This window comes from Somniosus microcephalus, chromosome 8, assembly GCF_052327205.1.
Source record: "Somniosus microcephalus isolate GS21.2 chromosome 8, FLI_Smic_1.0, whole genome shotgun sequence".
In the NCBI taxonomy this organism is placed as follows: domain Eukaryota; kingdom Metazoa; phylum Chordata; class Chondrichthyes; order Squaliformes; family Somniosidae; genus Somniosus; species Somniosus microcephalus.
The window spans coordinates 106532772-106552594 of NC_140994.1; the positions used below are offsets into that span (position 1 = coordinate 106532772).

The following is a 19823-nucleotide window of genomic DNA, read 5'->3' on the forward strand; positions in this document are numbered from 1 at the left end:
TGAAAAGTGGGGTAACATTAGCTACCCACCAATCCATGGGTACTGTTCCAGAGTCTATCGACTTTTGGAAGATGACCATCAATGCACCTACTATTTCTAGGGCCACTTCCTTAAGCACCCTAAGATGTAGATTATCAGGCACTGGGGATTTATCGGCCTTCAATCGCCTCAATTTCCCTAACACCATTTCCCTACAAATACTGATTTCTATCAGTTCCTCCCTCTCATTAGACCCTATGTTCCCCAACATCTTTGGGAGGTTATTTGTGTCCTCCTTTGTGAAGACAGAACCAAAGTATGTATTTACTTGGTCTGCCATTTCTTTGTTCTCCATTATAAATTCCCCTGATTCTGACTGCAAGTGACCTACGTTTGACTTCACCAATTTTTTTCTCTTCACATATCTATAAAAGCTTTTACAGTCAGTTTTTATGTTCCCTGAAAGCTTACTCTCACACTCTGTTTTCCCTCTCTTAATTAATCCCTTTGACCTCCTTTGTTGAATCCTAAACTGCTCCCAATCCTCAGGTTTACTGCTTTCTCTGGCCAATTTATATGTCCTCTCCTTGGATCTTATGCTATCCCTAAATTCCCTTGTTAGCCACGGTTGAGTCACCTTTTTTGTGTTATTTTTATGCCAAACTGGGATGAACAAATTCTGCAGTTCATCCATGCAATCTTTAAATGTTTGCCATTGCCTATCCACTGTCAACCCTTTGAGTGACATTCCCCAATCAATCCTACCCAACTCGTGCCTCATACCATTGTAGTCTCCTTTATTTAAATTCAGGACCCTAGTCTCTGAGTCAACTACTTCATTCTCCATTTAATGAAGAATTCTATCTTATTGTGATTGCTCCGACCCAAGGGGCCTCGCGCAACAAGATTGCTAATTAATCCTTTCTCATTACATTATACCCAGTCGAAGATGGCCTGATCTCTAGTTGGTGCCTTGACATATTGGTCCAGGAAACCATCCCGTATACACTCCAGGAATTTCTCCTCCACAGTATTGTTACTAATTTGGTTAGCCCAATCTATATGTAGATTAAAGTCACCCATGATAACTGCTGTGCCCTTATTGTACGCTTCTCTAATTTCCCTTTTAATGCCATCCCCAACCTCCGCATTACTGTTTGGAGGTCTATATACCAGTCCCACTAACGTTTTCTGACCCTTGGTATTTCTCAGTTCTACCCATACAGATTCCATATCATCATAGCTAATATCCTTCCTTACAATTGTGTTAATCCCCTCTTTAACCAGCAAGGCTACCCCACCTCCTTTTCCTTTTTGCCTTTCTTTCCTGAACATTGAATACCCCTGGATGTTGAGTTCCCAGCCTTGGCCACCCTGGAGCCATGTTTCCGTAATCCCAATCATATCATATTCGTTTACCTGTATTTGCGCAGCTAATTCATCCACCTTATTACAAATGCTCCACGCATTAAGACACAAAGCCTTCAGGCTTGTTTTTTTAATGCTCTTAGATCTTTTAGAATTATTATTTACTGTGGCCATGTTTGATTTAAACCCTTGATTTCTCTGCCTGCCTCGTTTGTTTTTCTCCTTCCTGTCTTTTGCTTTTATCCTTGTTTCCCTTTCCTCTGTCTCCCCGGTCAGGTTCCCAACCCCCTGCCATTTTAGTTTAAACCCTCCCCCAGAGCACTAGCAAACACTCCCCCTAGGACATCGGTCCCGGCCCTGCCCAGGTGCAAACCATCTATTTTGTACTGGTCCCACCTCCCCTAGAACCGGTTCCAATATCCCAGGAATTTGAATCCCTCCCCCTTGCACCATTCCTCTAGCCACGTATTCATCTGAAATATCCTTCTATTTCTACTCTGACTAGCACGTGGCACTGGTAACAATCCTGAGATCACTACCTTTGAGGTCCCATTTTTTAATTTACCTCCTAACTCCCTATATTCAGCTTTTAGGACCTCATCCCAGTTTTTACCTATATTGTTGGTACCTATATGCACCATGACAACTGGCTGTTCACCCTCCCCTTCCAAAATGTTCTGCAGCCGCTCTGAGGCATCCTCGACCCTTGCACCAGGGAGGCAACACACCATCCTGGAGTCTCATTTGCGGCCGCAGAAATGCCTATCTATTCCCCTTACAATAGAATCCCCTATTACTATAGCTCTACCCCTCTTTTTCCTCCCGTCCGGTGCAGCAGAACTAACCCTGGTGCCAGGAAGTTGGCTGTTGCTGCCTTCCCCTGGTAAGTCATCCCCCCCACCAGTATCCAAAGTGGTACATCTATTTGAGAGGGGGATGGCCACAGGGGACCCCTGCACTACCTGCCTGTGCCTACTACTCTGTCTGTTGGTCACCCATTCCCTTTCTGCCTGTGCAACCTTTACCTGCAGTGTGACCAACTGATTATACATGCTATTCACGACGTCCTCAGCATCGCAGATGGTCCAATATGTATCCAATCACAGCTCCAGCATCGCAATGTGGTCTGTCAGTAGCTGGAGCTGGATACACTTCCTGCACACATGGTTGTCAGGGACACAGGAAGTGTCCGAGATCCCACATAGCGCAGGAGGAGCATACCACGGGGCTGGGCTGTCCTGCAATGACTTACCCTTTAATTAATTCAAATTAAATTTAATCAAATCAATCCCACCAATTACAGTACAGTTAAATGATATACTCAAGGGCACTTGTTTAACAGCAGTCACCGCTACACAACAGAGAGCCTAGAAACTATAAAACCACAAAATTTAAGTTTGGAAAAAACGAGAAAGAGAGAAATACTCACCAACCAATCACTTACCTGCTTTCTGGTGATGTCACACTTGAGTTACTTTTTACTTCTCTCTCCCGCTCTCGGAGCTCTGAGATTGGAAATTGGTAAGCCTACCTGTGCCTCGGGCTCGCCTTTTATCGCTGCCGCCGCCTCACCGCTCCTCCCGGGTCTGCACTGCTGCCGCTGCTGCTGCTGCTGTGGGGCCTACCTGTGCCTCGGGCTCGCCTTTTATCGCCACCGCCGCCTCACCGCTCCTCCCGGGTCTGCACTGCTGCCGCTGCTGCTGCTGCTGTGGGGCCTACCTGCGCCTCGGGCTCGCCTTTTATCGCCGCCTCGCCGCTCCTCCCGGGTCTGCACTGCTGCCACTGCTGCTGCTGCTGTGGGGCCTACCTGCGCCTCGGGCTCGCCTTTTATCGCCACCACCACCTCGCCGCTCCTCCCAGGTCCACACTGCCGCCACCGCTGCTGGATGGATGGAGGGTTGGATGGATAGATGCAGGGTTGGTAAAAGGATGGATGGATTCCTGGATGGAGGGATGGACGGATGGAGAGATGGAGAGATGGACGGACGGACGGACGGATGGACGGATGGACGGTTATATGAATAGAGGGATGGATGGAATGATGGATGGAGGGATAGTTGGAGCGATGGATGGAGTGAGGCATGGAGGGATGGATGGACGGAGGGATGAATGTATGAATCGAGGAATGGATGGATGGATAGATGGATGGAAGGATGGTTGGAGGGATGGAGGCAAGGATGGATGGAGTGATGGTGGTAGTGATGAATGGATGGGTGGATGGAGCGATGGATGGATGGAGGATGGTTGGAGGGATGGAAGAATGGATGGAAGGATGGATGGATGGAATGAAGAATGGAAGGAGGGATGGATGAATGGAGGGATGAAGGTATGGGTCGAGGGATGGATGAATGGAGGGATGGATGGAAGGATGGAGGAATGCATGGATGGATGGATGGATGGAGGGATGTTTGGATTAATGGAAGGATGGATGGTTGGTGGGATGGTTCGATGGATGGAATGAGTGACAGATAAATGAATGGACACATGGAGGGAAGCATGGATGGATGTATGGATGGATGGATGGGATGGATGGATGGTTGGAGGGATGGAGAATTGGAGGGTTGATTGAGGAATGGATGGATGGAGAGATGGAAGAATGGATGAATGAACGGAATGTTAGATGGAGGGATGGATGGATGAAGGGATCGATGGATGCAGAGATGGCGGGATGGATGGAGGGATGGATGGATGTATGACTGGTGGGATGGAGGGATGGATGGACAGATGGATTATTGGAGGGATGGTCGGAGGGAGGGATGGATGGAAGGATGGATGGATGAATGGATGGAGGGATGGTTGGAGGGTTCGAGGCAAGGGTGGATGGATGGAATGATGGAGGAGTGATGGATTGTTGATGGATGGATGGATAGATTAATGGATGGAAGGATGGATGAATGGATGGATGGATGGAGGGATGGATGCATAGGTGGATGGGGAGGAATGGATGGATGGAGGGATGAATGCATGGATGGATGGATGGAGGGATGGAGGGTTAGATCGATTTTAGATGGAGGGATGGATGGATGGAGTGATGCATGGATGGATGGATGGATGAAGGGATGGAGAGAGGGATGGGTGGAGGGATGGAGGGGTGTTTGGATTAATGGAGGGATGGTTGGTGGGTGGGATGGATGGATGGTTGGATGGATGGAGGGATGGAGGGATAGATCGATTTTAGATGAAGGAATTGATGGATGGATGCATGGATGGATGGGTGCATGGATGTAGGAATGGATGGTTGGGTGGAGGGATGGATGACTGGATGGAAGTATGGATGAATGGATGGATGAATGGAGGATTGGATGGATGGATCGATGGATGGTGGGATGGATGACTAGATAGAGGGATGGACGGATGGATGGATGGAGCGATAGATCCATCCATCCCTCCAGGGAACAAAGAAATGGCAGACTAATTAAATACATACTTTGGTTCTGTCTTCACAAAGGAGGACACAAATAACCCCCAGAGATGTCGGGGAACATAGGGTCTAATGAGAGGGAGGAACTGAATTAAATCAGTATTTTTAGGGAATGGTGTTAGCGAAATTGACGGGATTGAAGGCCAATAATTCCCCAGGGCCTGATAATCTACATCCTAGGGTACTTAAGGAAGTGGCCCTAGAAATAACAGATGCATTGCTGGTCATCTTCCAAAATTCTATTGACTCTGGAACAGTTCCCATGGATTGGTGGGCAGCTAATGTAACCCCACTATTTAAAAAAGGTGGTAGAGAGAAAATGGGGAATGAGAGACTGGTAAGCCTGACATCGGTAGTGGGGAAAATGCTGGAGTCCATTATAAAAGATGTAATAGCAGAGCACTTGGAAAACAGTGACAGTATCGGACAAAGTCAGCAGAAATTTATAAAAGGTCAATCATGCTTGACTAATCTACTGGAATTTTTTGAGGATATAACTGGTAGAATAGATAAGGGAGAACCAGTGGATGTGGTGTAATTGGACTTTCAGAAGGCTTTCAATAAGGTCCCACATAAGAGATTAGCATGCAAAGTTAAAGCATATGGGATTGGGTGTAACTTGGATAGAGAACTGGTTGGCAGACAGGAAGCAAAGAGTTGGAATAAACGGGTCATTTTCCGAGTGGCAGGCAGTGACTAGTGGAGTACCACAGGGATCAGTGCTAGGACCCCAGTTACTCACAATATATATTAATGATCTAGACGAGGGAACTAGATGTTATATCTCCAAGTTTGCAGATGACACAAAGCTTCTATGTTTCTATGGATGGAAGGATGGATTGAGGGATGGATGGATGGAGGAATGGAGGGAGGGATGAATGGATGGATGGAGGGAATGTTAAATGGAGGGATGAAGGGATAATTGATGGAGGGATGGATGGATGGAGTGATGGTGGGTTGGATGGCTGAATGGAAGGAGGGATTTATGGATAGAGGGATGGAAGGATGGACAGAGGGATTTTTGGAGTGATGGACGGAGGGAGGGATGGAGGGATGAATGTATGGATCGAGGAATGGATGGCTGGATGGATGGAAGGATGGATGGAGGGATGGAGGGATGGAGGGATGGATGGAAGGATGGAAGGATGGTTGGAGGGATGCATGGATGGAAACATAGAAACATAGAAGATAGGAGCAGGAGTAGGCCATTCAGCCCCACTAGCCTGCTCCGCCATTTAATGAGATCATGGCTGATCATCCAAATTCAGTACCCTGTCCCTGTTATCTCCCCATATCCCTTGACCTCTTTAGCCTTAAGAAATATATTTAACTCCTTCTTGAATATATTTAATGAATTGGCCTCAACTGCCTTTTGTGGCAGAGAATTCCACAGGTTCACCACTCTCTGGGTGAAGAAATTCCTCCTCATCTCTGTCCTAAATGGCTTACCCCTTATCTTTAGACTGTGACCCCTGGTTCTGGACTCCCCCGCCATCGGGAACATTCTTCCTGAATCTAGCCTGTCTAGTCCTGTTAGAATTTTATAAGTTTCAATGAGATCCCCTCTCATTCTTCTAAACTCCAGCGAATATAAGCCCAATCGACCCAATCTCTCCTCATACGTCATTCCTGCCATCCCAGTTATCAGTCTGGTGAATCTTTGCTGCACTCCATCCATGGCAAGAACTTCCTTCCTCAGATAAGGTGACCAAAACTGCACACAATACTCAAGGTGTGGTCTCACCAAGGCCCTGTACAACTGCAGCAAGATATCCTTGCTCCTGTACTCGAATCCTCTCACTATGAAGGCCAACATACCATTTGCCTTTTTAACCACCTGCTGCACCTGCATGCTTACCTTCAGCGACTAGTGCACAAGGACACCCAGGTCTCGTTGCACTTCCCCTTCTCCCAATCTATTGCTGTTCAGATAATAATCTGCCTTCCTGTTTTTGCCACCAAAGTGGATAACCTTGCATTTATCCACATTATAGTGCATCTGCCCAATCACCCAACCTGTCCAAATCATACTGGAGTTTCTCGGCATCCTCCTCACAGCACACACACCCACCCAGCTTTGTGTCATCTGCAAACTTGGAGATATTACATCTAGTTCCCTCGTCTAGATCATTAATATATATTGTGAATTGCTGGGGTCCTAGCACTGATCCCTGCGGTACCCCACTAGTCACCGCCTGCCACTCGGCCAAAGACCCATTTATTCCAACTCTTTGCTTCCTGTCTGCCGACCAGTTCTCTATCCAAGTCGGTACCTTACTCCCAATCCCTTGTTATTTAACTTTACATGCTTATCTCTTATGTGGGACCTTATTGAAAGCCTTCTGAAAGTCCAAATACACCACATCCACTGGTTCTCCCTTATCTATTCTACCATTTACATCCTCAAAACATTCCAGTAGATTAGTCAAGCACGATTTACCTTTTGTAAATGCATGTTGACTTTGTCCGACCCTGTCACTGTTATCCAAGTGCTCTGCTATTACATCTTTTATAATGGACTCTAGCATTTTCCCCATTACCGATGTCAGGCTTACTGGTCTATAATTTCCCGTTTTCTCTCTACCACCTTTTTTGAATAGTGGGGTTACATTAGCTACCCTCCAATCCATGGGAACTGTTCCAGAGTCTATATAGAATTTTGGAAGATGACCAGCAATGCATCTATTATTTCTAGGGCCACTTCCTTAAGTACCCTCGGATGTAGATTATCAGGCCCTGGGGATTTCTCAGCCTTCAATCCCCTCAATTTCCCTAACACCATTTTGCTACAAATACTGATTTCATTCAGTTCCTCCCTCTCATTAGACCCTATGTTCCCCGACATCTCTGGGAGGTTCTTTGTGTCCTCATTTGTGAAGACAGAACCAAAGTATGTATTTAATTGGCCTGCCATTTCTTTGTTCCCTATTATAAATTCCCCTGATTCTGACTGCATGGGACCTACACTTGACTTCACCAATCTTTTTCTCTTCACATATCTATAGAGGGATGGATGGATGGAGGGATGCATGGATTGAAGGATGGATGGATGGATGAATGGTTGGATGGTGGGGTGGATGGTTCAATGGAGGGATGGAGGGAGGGATGGAGGGTTGGATTGAGGGATGGATGGATGGAGGGATGGAGCGATGGAAGAATGGATGGATGGAGGTTATGATGGATGGAGGGATGGATGGATGAAGGGTTGGTTGGATGGAGAGATGGAGGAATGGATGTTGGGATGTATGAATGGAGGGATGGATAGATGGATGGATGGACAGAGGGATTGTTGGAGGGATGGTCGGAGGGAGGGATGGAGTGATGGAGTGATGGATGGATGGATGGAAGGATGGTTGGAGGGATGGAGGGATGGAGGGAAGGATGGATGGATGGAGGGATGGATGGATGGAGTGACAGAGGGAGTGATGGATGTTTGGATGGAGCGATGGATGGATGGATAGTTTAATGGATGGATAGTTTAATGGATGGAGGGATGGATGGATGGAGGAATGGAGGCAAGCATGGCTGGATGGATGGATGGATGGAGGGAGGAAGGGTTGATGGATGGATGAAGGGATGGATAGAGGGATGGATGGTGGGATGAATGTAGGGATGCTTGGATTGATGGAGAGATGGATGGTAGCTGGGATGAATGGATGGATGGAGGGATGGATGTAGGGATGGAGGGGTAGATCGATTTTAGATGGAGGGGTCGATGGAAGGAGGGATGCATGGATGGATAAATTGATGGATGGATGGTAGGATGGATGGATGGATGGATGGAGGGATGGATTGAGGGATGGATGGATGGAGGGCTGGAGAGATAGATTGAGGGATGGATGGATGGAGGGGTGTAGTGATGGATGAACGGATGGATGGTTGGTGGGATGGATGGATTGAGGGGTGGATGGAAGGATGGATTTTGGGATGGATGGATGGATGGAGAAATGGAGTGATGGATGAAAGGATGGATGGAGGGAGTGATGGATGGAGGGATGGATGGCTGAATGGATGGAGGGATGTATAGATGGAGGGAAGGTTGGAGGGATGGACAGAGAGATTGTTGGAGGGATGGAGGGAGGGATGGATTTTAGATAAATGAATGGATGGATGGAGGGATGGATGGTTGGCTGGATGGATGAATGGATTTTGGAATGGCTGGAGAGAAGGAGGATGGATGGAGGGATGGTTGGATATTTGGAGGAATGGATGGTTGGATGGAGTGATTGATGGATTGAGGGATGGATGGATGAAGGGATGGATGGATGGATGGATTGATGGATGGTGGGATGAATAGTTGGCTGGATGGAAGAATGGAGGTTTGTTGGGATAGATGGATGGCTGGATGGGTGGATGGATGGATGGAGGGATGGATTGAGGAATGTAGGGATGGATGTAGGGATGGATGGATGGAGGGATGGATGGCTGGAGGGATGGACAGATGAATGGATGGAGGGATGTAGGGAGTGCTGAATGGAGGGATGGATGGATGGGGGGATGCATGGACTGATGGAGAGATGGATGTAGGGAACAATGGAGGGATGGATGGATGGATGGGTGGATGAATGGATGAATAGAGGGTTGGAGGCTGTGATGGATGGATGGAGGCTGTGATGGATGGATGGAGGGATAGATGGATGGATGGAGGGATAGATGGATGGATGGATGGAAGGAGGAAAGGAGGGATAGATGGAGGGATTGATGGAGGGATTGATGGAGGGATTGATGGAGGGATTGATGGATGGATGGTGGGATGAATGGATTGATGGAGGGACCTATGGATGGAGGGATGGATGGCTGGAGGGATGGATGGATGAATGGATGGAGGGATGCACGGAGATTGGGGAGGGATGGAGGGATGGATGGTGGGATGAATGTATGGATCAAGGAATGGATGGATAGAGGGATGGATGGAAGAATGGATGGATGGGTGGAGAGATGGATGGAAGGATGGATGGATGGATGGAAGCAATAATGGATAGATGGATAGAGGGAGCAATGGGAGGATGGAGTGAAGGATGGATGGATGTAGAGAGGGTTAAATAGATTAACAGTTGTATGGAGGGAGGTAAGGATGGATGAAGTGACTCAGGGAGGGAGATAGGGATGGAGGGAGGGATGAATGGAGGAATGGATGGAGGAATGGAGGGGGGATGGCTGTAGGGGTGGATGGATGGAGTGATGGAGGGTTGGATGGATGGAGGGTGCAATGAATGGAGGGATGGATGGATGGATGCATGGACGGATGGAGGATGGCTGTAGGGAACAATGGAGGTATGGATGGATTAATGGATGGATAGAGGGATGGAGGCTGTGATGGATGGCTGGATGTAGTGATGGATGGATGGATGGAGGGATGGAGGGAGAGATGGATGGAAGGACAGAGGGATGAAGGAATGGATGGAAGGATGTATGGATGGATGGAGTGATGGATGGATGGATAGATGGATGGAGGGAGGGATGGATGGATGAATGAATAGAAGGAGGGATGGTGGGATGGATGGAGGGTTTGCTGGAGGGATGGATGGATGGATGGAGGGATGCATGGAGGTTTGGAGGGAGGGACGGATGGATGGATGGATGTAGTGATGGAGGTTGCGATGGCTGGAAGGATAGTTGGATGGAGTGTTGGAGGGATGGAGGGAGGGATGAAGGGCTGGATGAATGCAGGATGGATGGATGGAGGGATGAATGGAGGGATGGAATGATGGGGGATTGATAGAGGGCTGCATGGATGGAGGGAAGGATGGATGGATGGAGGGATGGATGGATGGTGGGATGGATGGATGGATGGACAGAGGGATTGTCGGAGGGATGGTCGGAGGGATGGATGGAGTGATGGATGGAGGGATGGAGGAATGGATTGAGGGATGGATGGAGGAATGAATGGATGAAGCGACAGAGGAATCGATGAATGGATGGATGGAGTGATGGATGGAAGAAGGATGCAAGGATGGATGAATGGTTGGAGGAATGGATGGTTGGATGGAGGGATGGATAGATTGTGGGCTGGCTGGAGTGATGGAGGATGGATGGAGTAATGGATGGAGGGAGGGAGCGATGGATTGATGGATGGAGGGGTGGATGAATGGAGGGATGGATGGATTGATGGTGTTGGGAGGAATGGATGGATGGAGGGAGCAATGGATGGATGGATGGGAGGGAAGGATGGATGGATGGATGGATCAATGGATGGTGGGAGGGAGTGATTGATGGAGGGATGGTTGGATAAAAGGAGGGCTGGAGTGATGGTTGGTTGGATGGATGGATCGATGGATGGAGGGATGGATGTTGTGATGGACAGATGGATGGATTGAGAGATGGATAGCTAGATTGATTTTAGATGGAGGGATGGATGGATGGAGGGATGGATGGATGGAGGGATGGACAGAGGGATGGATGGAGTGATGGATGGAATGATGGATGGAGGGATGGAGGAATGGATTGAGGGATGGATGGAGGAATGGGTGGATGAAGCACTGGAGGAATCGATGAATGGATGGATGGAGTGATGGATGAGGGATGCAAGGATGGATGAATGGTTGGAGGAATGGATGGTTGGATGGAGGGATGGATAGATTGTGGGCTGGCTGGAGTGATGGAGGATGGATGGAGTAATCGATTGCTGGAGGGATGGATGGAGGGAGGGAGCAATGGATCGATGAATGGAGGGGTGGAGGGATGGATGAATGGAGGGATGGAGGGATGGATGGATTGATGGTGTTGGGAGGAATGAATGGATGGATGGAGGGAGCAATGGATGGATGGAGGGATGGATGGAGGGAAGAATGGATGGATGGATCAATGGATGGTGGGAGGGAGGGATTGATGGAGGGATGGTTGGATTAATGGAGGGATGGAGGGATGGATGTTGTGATGGACAGATGGATCGATCGAGAGATGGAGGGGTAGATTGATTTTAGATGGAGGGATGGATGGATGGAGCGATGGATGGATGGATGGAGGGATGGATGGTTGGATTTAGGGATGGATAAATGGATGGAGGGATGGATGGAGGGATGATTTGAGGATGCATGGAGGGATGGAGCGATGGATGGGAGGGAAGGATGAATGGAGGGATGGAGCGATGGATGAATGGAGGGATTGATGGATGGAGGGATGGAGGAATGGATGGCTGGATGGGTGGAGGGTTGGATGGATGCAGGGATGGATGGATGTGTAGGGGTTTCGCAAAATTCCCCAATTTTTCCTTGAAGATTGAAAATATTGGTCCACATCGTGGATGAAGAATTGAGTGATGTGACTGTCTACAATGTTTTAAAATGTGCCTAGTACCGCAAAAGACTGCTCTGAGATGGAAAGAACGTGGACAACACCGGACTCGTGGAGCTCTGTGGAAAATATTCACACACCTTAAGACAGTATTTTTATTATTAAAATTGTTCCCTGGAGTTTGGGCAATCACAAAAGGTTTTAAAATGGCCACAGAAAGCATTGACCAAGAACAATGGGGCTTGAAAAAAAGCAGCTCGAGTTGTCTGTGAAAAAGTGGGAGGATACAGTGGCAGTCAAAGGCCTGCCAATCAAAGGGAGGTTCCCTTCAGAAGCACTTGAAGTTGCTTATTGACATAAGAGATTAGCCCACTTGAGACTAACCGCAGGACAATCGATTGAAACTGCTTCTGTTTACACAGCCATTCAAAGCACTCACAGACAATGAGATACTGAAACCATGGGATGGATTTTTTATGCAACAGTTTAGGAATTGAATGGGTTTTTGAAGCACCCATCATTCTGGACAATTGGGCGGTTGCATTCCCTTTTGTTTTAGCCCATGTGAGCTCTGGATGTGGGCGGGAACATTTTGGCCCCACAGTGCAGACACATTAACCCATTCCAACCACTTTGAATCAACCAATCATCAGCGTTTCTCTTGTGTATTGGAACATTGGGCGCAAATTTTGCAGACAGACTTTTCCAGGTATAAAGATAGCTCCTGAGCAGCTATCTCTCTCTTAGCTCTCACTTCGCTGGACCCCAGGTGAGCAGGTTTCTGACTCCTCAGCAAAGCAACCTAGTTAGGGGGTGGTAATTAAGGGGAAATTGCTAAGATTGTTTAATCAACATTGCAGCCATTTAATCCCTCGTTTTTGCCATCTGCCTTCCCCCATTTAAGCAATTTTTACTGTAATTACTGTGTTCGTGTGGTATAGTTTGATTTTTGATTATAGTTTCTTTAATTAATAAAGCTTGATTTTTCCCTCATCCAGACCATTTGTCCATTTTAATATCATTAATTATAAGTCCTTCAGTCAGAACTGGAAGGTGGGGTAGCGATTCGAAACCGCTGTTTGAAAATTGGTTTATTGGAAATTGGTTTACAGTGTAGCAGCAGGCTGCCTGACCAGGTGAATTACCGTAAACCAGGTAAAAGGTTGGAATTGGTCAGAGTGCAGGCAAAGGCTGCAAGACCAGGTAAATTACCTTAAACCAGTTAATAGATGCCCCCCTTACAGGTGGATGGATCGATGGATGAAATGGATGAAGGGATCGATGGATGGATGGAGGAATGAGGGATGAATGGATGGATGCAGGGATGGCTGGATGGATGGATAGATGTATTGTTGGATGGAGGGAAGGATGGAGGGATGGATGATGGGATGGAGGGAAGGATGGATGGTGCAGGGATGTATTGATGGATGGAGGGATGAATGGAGGGATGGATGGAGAGATGAATGGAGGGTTGGCTGGAGTGGTGGATCGATGGATAGATGGAGACGGATGGCTGGAGTGGCGGTTGGATGGATAGATGGAGAGATGGAGGGTTGAATGTATGGAGGGATAGATGGATGTATGGATGGATGATTGGATGGAGGGATGGATGGAGGGAACGATGGATAGAGGGATGGATGGATGGAGGGATGCATGGATGGATGGAGGGATTGATGTAGAGAGCAATGGTGGTATGGATGGAGGGAAGGATGGTTGGAAGAATGGATGGAGGGATGGATGTAGGGCTGCAGAGGAGACAGAAAATAAAGAGAGCGGGACCTGGGGACAGCATGGGCCGGGGAGGAGTCGGCAGCAGAGGAGGCAGGGAATAAAGAGAGCGGGACCCGGGGACAGCATGGACCGGGGAGGAGTCAGCAGCAGAGGAGGCAGAGAATAAAGAGAGTGGGACCCGAGGACAGCACGGACCGGCGAGGAGTCGGCAGCAGAGGAGGCAGAGAATAAAGAGAAGCGGGACCCGGGGACAGCACAGACCGGGGAGGAGTCGGCAGCAGAGGAGGCAGAGAATAAAGAGAGTGGGACCCGAGGACAGCACGGACCGGCGAGGAGTCGGTAGCAGAGGAGACAGAGAATAAAGAGAGCAGGACCCGAGGACAGTGCGGACCAGGGAGGAGTTGGCAGCAGAGGAGACAGAGAATAAAGAGAGCGGGTCCAGAGGACAGCACGGACCGGAGAGGAGTCGGCAGCAGAGGACCAGAGGGCAGCATGGTGGCATAGTGGTTAGCACTGTTGCCTCACAGCGCCAGGGATCCGGGTTCGAATCTGGCCTCAGGTGACTGTCTGTGTGGAGTTTGCACATTCTCCCCGTGTTTGCGTGGGTTTCCTCCGGGTGCTCCGGTTTCCTCCCACAGTCCAAAGATGTGCGGGTTAGGTTGATTGGCTATGATAAATTGACCCTTAGTGTTAGGGGGATTAAATACGTGGGGTTACGGGGATAGAGTGGGATATGTGTTGGTGTAGGGGTTACGGGGATCGGGTGGGATATGTGTCGGTGCAGGCTCAATGGGCCGAATGGCCTCTATCTGCACTGTGGGGTTTCTGTGTTTCTGTGTGTGTGAGGAGGCAGAGAATAAAGAGAGCGGGACCCGAGGACAGCACGGACCTGGGAGGAGTTGGCAGCAGAGGAGACAGAGAATAAAGAGAGCGGGACCCGGGGACAGTGCGGACTGGGGAGGAGTCGGCAGCAGGGGAGACAGAGAATAAAGAGAGCGGGACCTGGGGACAGTGCGGACCGGGGAGGAGTCAGCAGCAGAGGAGACAGAGAATAAAGAGAGTGGGACCCGGGGACAGTGCGGACCGGGGAGGAGTTGGCAGCAGAGGAGACAGAGAATAAAGAGAGCGGGACCTGGGGACAGTGCGGACCGGGGAGGAGTCGGGAGGCAGAGAATACAGAGAGTGGGACCCGGGGACAGTGCGGACCGGGGAGGAGTCGGCAGCAGAGGAGACAGAGAATAAAGAGAGTGGGACCTGGGGACAGTGCGGACCGGGGAGGAGTCGGCAGCAGAGGAGACAGAGAATAAAGAGAGTGGGACCCGGGGACAGTGCGGACCTGAGAGGAGTCGGCAGCAGAGGAGACAGAGAATAGAGAGAGCAGGACCTGGGGACAGTGCGGACCGGGGAGCAGTTGGCAGCAGAGGAGACAGAGAATAAAGAGAGCGGGACCCGGGGACAGCATGGACCAGGGAAGAGTTGGCAGCAGAGGAGACGGCAGCAGAGGAGACAGAAAATAAAGAGAGCAGGACCCGAGGAGAGTGCGGACCGGGGAGGTGTCGGCAACAGAGGAGACAGAGAATAAAGAGAGTGGGACCCTGGGACAGTGCGGACCAGGGAGGAGTTGGCAGCAGAGGAGACAGAGAATAAAGAGAGCGGGACACTGGGACAGTGCGGACTGGGGAGGAATCGGCAGCAGAGGAGACAGAGAATAAAGAGAGCGGGACCCAGGGACAGTGCGGACTGGGGAGGAATCAGCAGCAGAGGAGGCAGAGAATAAAGAGAGCGGGACCCTGGGACAGTGCAGACTGGGGAGGAATCGGCAGCAGAGGAGGCAGAGAATAAAGAGAGCGGGACCCTGGGACAGTGCGGACTGGGGAGGAATCGGCAGCAGAGGAGGCAGAGAATAAAGAGAGCGGGATCCAGGGACAGTGCAGACTGGGGAGGAATCGGCAGCAGAGGAGGCAGAGAATAAAGAGAGCGGGACCCTGGGACAGTGCGGACTGGGGAGGAATCAGCAGCAGAGGAGACAGAGAATAAAGAGAGCGGGACAGTGCGGACTGGGGAGGAATCGGCAGCAGAGGAGGCAGAGAATAAAGAGAGCGGGACCCAGGGACAGTGCGGACCGGGGAGGAATCGGCAGCAGAGGAGGCAGAGAATAAAGAGAGCGGGACCCTGGGACAGTGCGGACCGGGGAGGAATCGGCAGCAGAGGAGGCAGAGAATAAAGAGAGCGGGACCCAGGGACAGTGCGGACCGGGGAGGAATCGGCAGCAGAGGAGGCAGAGAATAAAGAGAGCGGGACCCAGGGACAGTGTGGACTGGGGAGGAATCGGCAGCAGAGGAGGCAGAGAATAAAGAGAGCGGGACCCAGGGACAGTGCGGACCGGGGAGGAATCGGCAGCAGAGGAGGCAGAGAATAAAGAGAGCGGGACCCTGGGACAGTGCGGACTGGGGAGGAATCGGCAGCAGAGGAGGCAGAGAATAAAGAGAGCGGGACCCTGGGACAGTGCGGACTGGGGAGGAATCAGCAGCAGAGGAGGCAGAGAATAAAGAGAGCGGGATCCAGGGACAGTGCAGACTGGGGACGAATCAGCAGCAGAGGAGGCAGAGAATAAAGAGAGCGGGATCCAGGGACAGTGCAGACTGGGGAGGAATCAGCAGCAGAGGAGGCAGAGAATAAAGAGAGCGGGATCCAGGGACAGTGCAGACTGGGGAGGAATCGGCAGCAGAGGAGGCAGAGAATAAAGAGAGCGGGACCCTGGGTTCAGTGCGGACCGGGGAGGAGTCGGCATCAGAGGAGACAGAGAATAAATAGAGTGTGACCCGAGGATAGCATGGAGCGGGTAGGAGTCGGCAGCAGAGGAGGCAGAGAGTTAGGTGAGGAGTGGAAGGAGGAGCACCCTTGCTTCACCTTAACTTTTCTTAACTTTTCACCCTGTAGGAATTGGTTCTTACTTTACTCCAAGGAAAGAGTCCGAGAGCGGGAGTCGTCAAACAACTGCAAAACCGCTATAGTGGTGTCACAACCAGGGAAGGAGCTGTTTGGTAATAAGACTTGGTGAGCATTTCTATAGTCCAGTCATTAAAGTAAAAGTAAGGTCTCTAGTTTAGAGCAAGTAGTGTTTAAAGTGAAGGAAGTTCCCTAGTGTATTTAATATTCTTTAATTTAAAGGGAGTAAATTAAGGGTAGGACGTGGCAGGGCAGCTTGGCAGCGTGGAATGCTCCTCCTGTGCTATGTGGGAAGTGAGGGACACTTTTGGTGTCCAGGCCGAACACATGTGCAGGAAGTGTCTCCAGCTGCAGCTACTCGAAATCCGCGTTTCGGAGCTGGAGCTGCGGCTGGAATCACTGTGAAGCATCCGCAAAGCCGAGATCTTCGTGAATAGCACGTTTAACGAGCTGGTCACACCACAGGTAAAGAGTGCTCAGGCAGACAGGGAATGGGTGACTGCCAGACAGAGTAAAATACTAGGAAGGTAGTGCAGGAGTCCCCTGGGTCCATCTCCCTCTCCAACAGATTTTCCATTTTGGATACTGCTGGGAGAGATGGTTTCTCAGGGGAATGCAGCAAGAGCCAAGTCCGTGGCACTACGAGTGGCTCAACTGCACAGGAGGGGAGGAAAAAGAGTGGGAGAGCAATAGTGATAGGGGATTCTATCGTAAGAGGAACAGATAGACGTTTCTGTGGCCGCAGACATGACTCCAGGATGGTATGTTGCCTCCCTGGTGCCAGGGTCAAGGATGTCACGTAGCGGCTGCAGGACATTCTGAAGGGGGAGAGTGAGCTGCCAGAGGTCGTGGTCAATATCGGTACCAATGACATAGGTAGAAAGAGGGACGAGGTCCTGCAAGCAGAATATAGGGAGCTAGAAAATAAATTAAAAAGCAGGGCCTCAAAGGTAGTAATCTCAGGAATACTCCCAGTGCCACGTGCTAGCAAGAGCAGAAATAGGAGAACAGACCAGATGAATGCATGGCTGAAGAGATGGTGTAGGAGGGAGGGATTTAAATTCCTGAGGCATTGGGACTGATTATGGGGAAGGTGGGACCTTTACAAGCTGGATGGGTTACACCTTGGCAGAAACAGGACCAATATCCTCGCAGGGGGGTTTGCTAGTGCTGTTGGGAAGGATTTAAACTAGTTTGTCAGGGGGCGGGGAACCTAAGCGCGGGCCCAGAACGGAGAGAAACAACGCTGGAAGTGCAAGTTAGAAAAGCAGCCAGCAAAACTAGTAGGGAGCAGAAACAAAGGCCAACAGTAAAGAGGGTCAAAGTGCAGAAAAATATTATACAGGCAAAGTTGAAGGCACTTTATCTAAATGCATGTAGCATTCGCAACATGTTGATGAATTAATGGTACTAATAGAAGTAAATGGGTAACCATTACAGAGACATGGTTGCAGGGTAACCAAAGCTGGGAACTGAATGTTCCAGGGTACTCAAAATTTAGGAAGGACAAACAAAAAGGAAAAGGTGGTGGCGTAGCGTTGTTAATAAGGGATGAGATCAGTACAGTACAAATAAAAGATCTTTGCTTGGCAGATGGTGATGTAGAACTGGAATCAGTTTGGGTGGAGCTAAGAAACAGCAAAGGGCGGAAAACATTGGTGGGAGTTGTGTATAGGCCACCAAACAGTAATGGTAATGTAGGGCACAGTATCAATCAAGAGATTAGAAGTGCATGTAACAAGGGCAAGATGGTAATCATGGGGGACTTTAATCTACATATTGACTGGGCAAATCAAATTACCATTAACGGTGTGGAGGATGAATTCTTGGAATGCATGCGAGATCATTTCCTGGATCAGTATGTGGAGGAACCAACCAGTGAACAGGCGATTCTGGATCTGGTACTGTTTAATGAGCAAAGGTTAATCAATAATCTTGTGGTAAAGGGGCCTTTAGGGACAAGTGACCATAATATGATTGAATTTTACATTAAGTTTGAGAGTCCAATCTGAAACTAAGGTCTTCAATCTAAACAGAGGAAACTACAAGGGTATGAGGGACAAGTTGACCATGGTAGATTGGGAGACTACACTATGAAGGTATGAAGGTGGACATACAATGGCTAACATTCAAGGAAATAATGCATAATTTGCAACAAACATATATTCCTCTAGGGCATAGAAACCCAAAAGGAAAAGTGATCCAAAAATGGCTAACAAAAGAAATTAAAGCTAGTATTAAGTCAAAGGAGGGAGCTTATAAGGTTGCCAGAAAAAGCAGTCAGCCTGCGGATTGGGATCTTTTTAGAAATCAGCAAAGGGGGACCAAGAAATTGATAAAGAAAGGGAAAATGGAATATGAGCAGAAACTAGCAAAAAATATAAAAACGGATTGTAAAAGCTTCTATAGGTATGTGAAAAGGAAAAGACTGGCAAAGGTAAATGTATGTCCTTTACAGTCAGAGACGGGAGAATTTATAATGGGGAATGAGGAAATGGCAGCGAAATTAAATAAATACTTTGTTTCTGTCTTCACGGAGGAAGAAACAAAAAACCTCCCAGTAATACAAGAAAACCAAGGGTGTGACGAGAATGAGGAACTTAAATAAATTATTAATAAAAAAAAACAGTGCTAGCAAAATTAATGGGACTAAAAGTCGATAAATCCCAAGGACCGGATGACCTACATCCTAGGGTTTTGAAAGAGGTGGCCAATGGAATAGTAGACACATTGGTTGTCATCTTCCAAAATTCTATAGATTCTGGAACAGTTCCTGCAGATTGGAGAATAGTAAATGTAACCCCGCTATTTAAGAAAGGAGGGAGAGAGAAAACGGGGAAATACAGACCTGTTAGCCTCACATCAATAGTTGGGAAAATGCTGGAATCTATTGGCCCTGAAATTAGGATCGGGAGCTTGCCGTGCGTGCAAGCCCCCGATGTGCACTCACCCTGCGCGCCGACATCTGAAGCCCGGGCCTGCTCGAATTTCCTGTCACAGGCCCGGTTCAGATGTCAGCGCGCTTTGCTTACCTGATCCAGTGGCGTAGTTAGTGCGATGTGCCGGCTGGGATCAGGTGAGCACTGTGCAGCCAATCAGGGGAGGGGAAACTCATTCATGAGTTTGACAGTAAGAGCTGTCA

At 49.0% G+C, this 19823-nt stretch overlaps 1 pseudogene; it reads right to left on the reverse strand.

Moving 5' to 3' along the window:
- Nucleotides 1-8140: 8140 nt before the first annotated feature.
- Nucleotides 8141-8950, reverse strand: LOC147113744 (uncharacterized; annotated as a pseudogene).
- Nucleotides 8951-19823: the final 10873 nt, after the last annotated feature.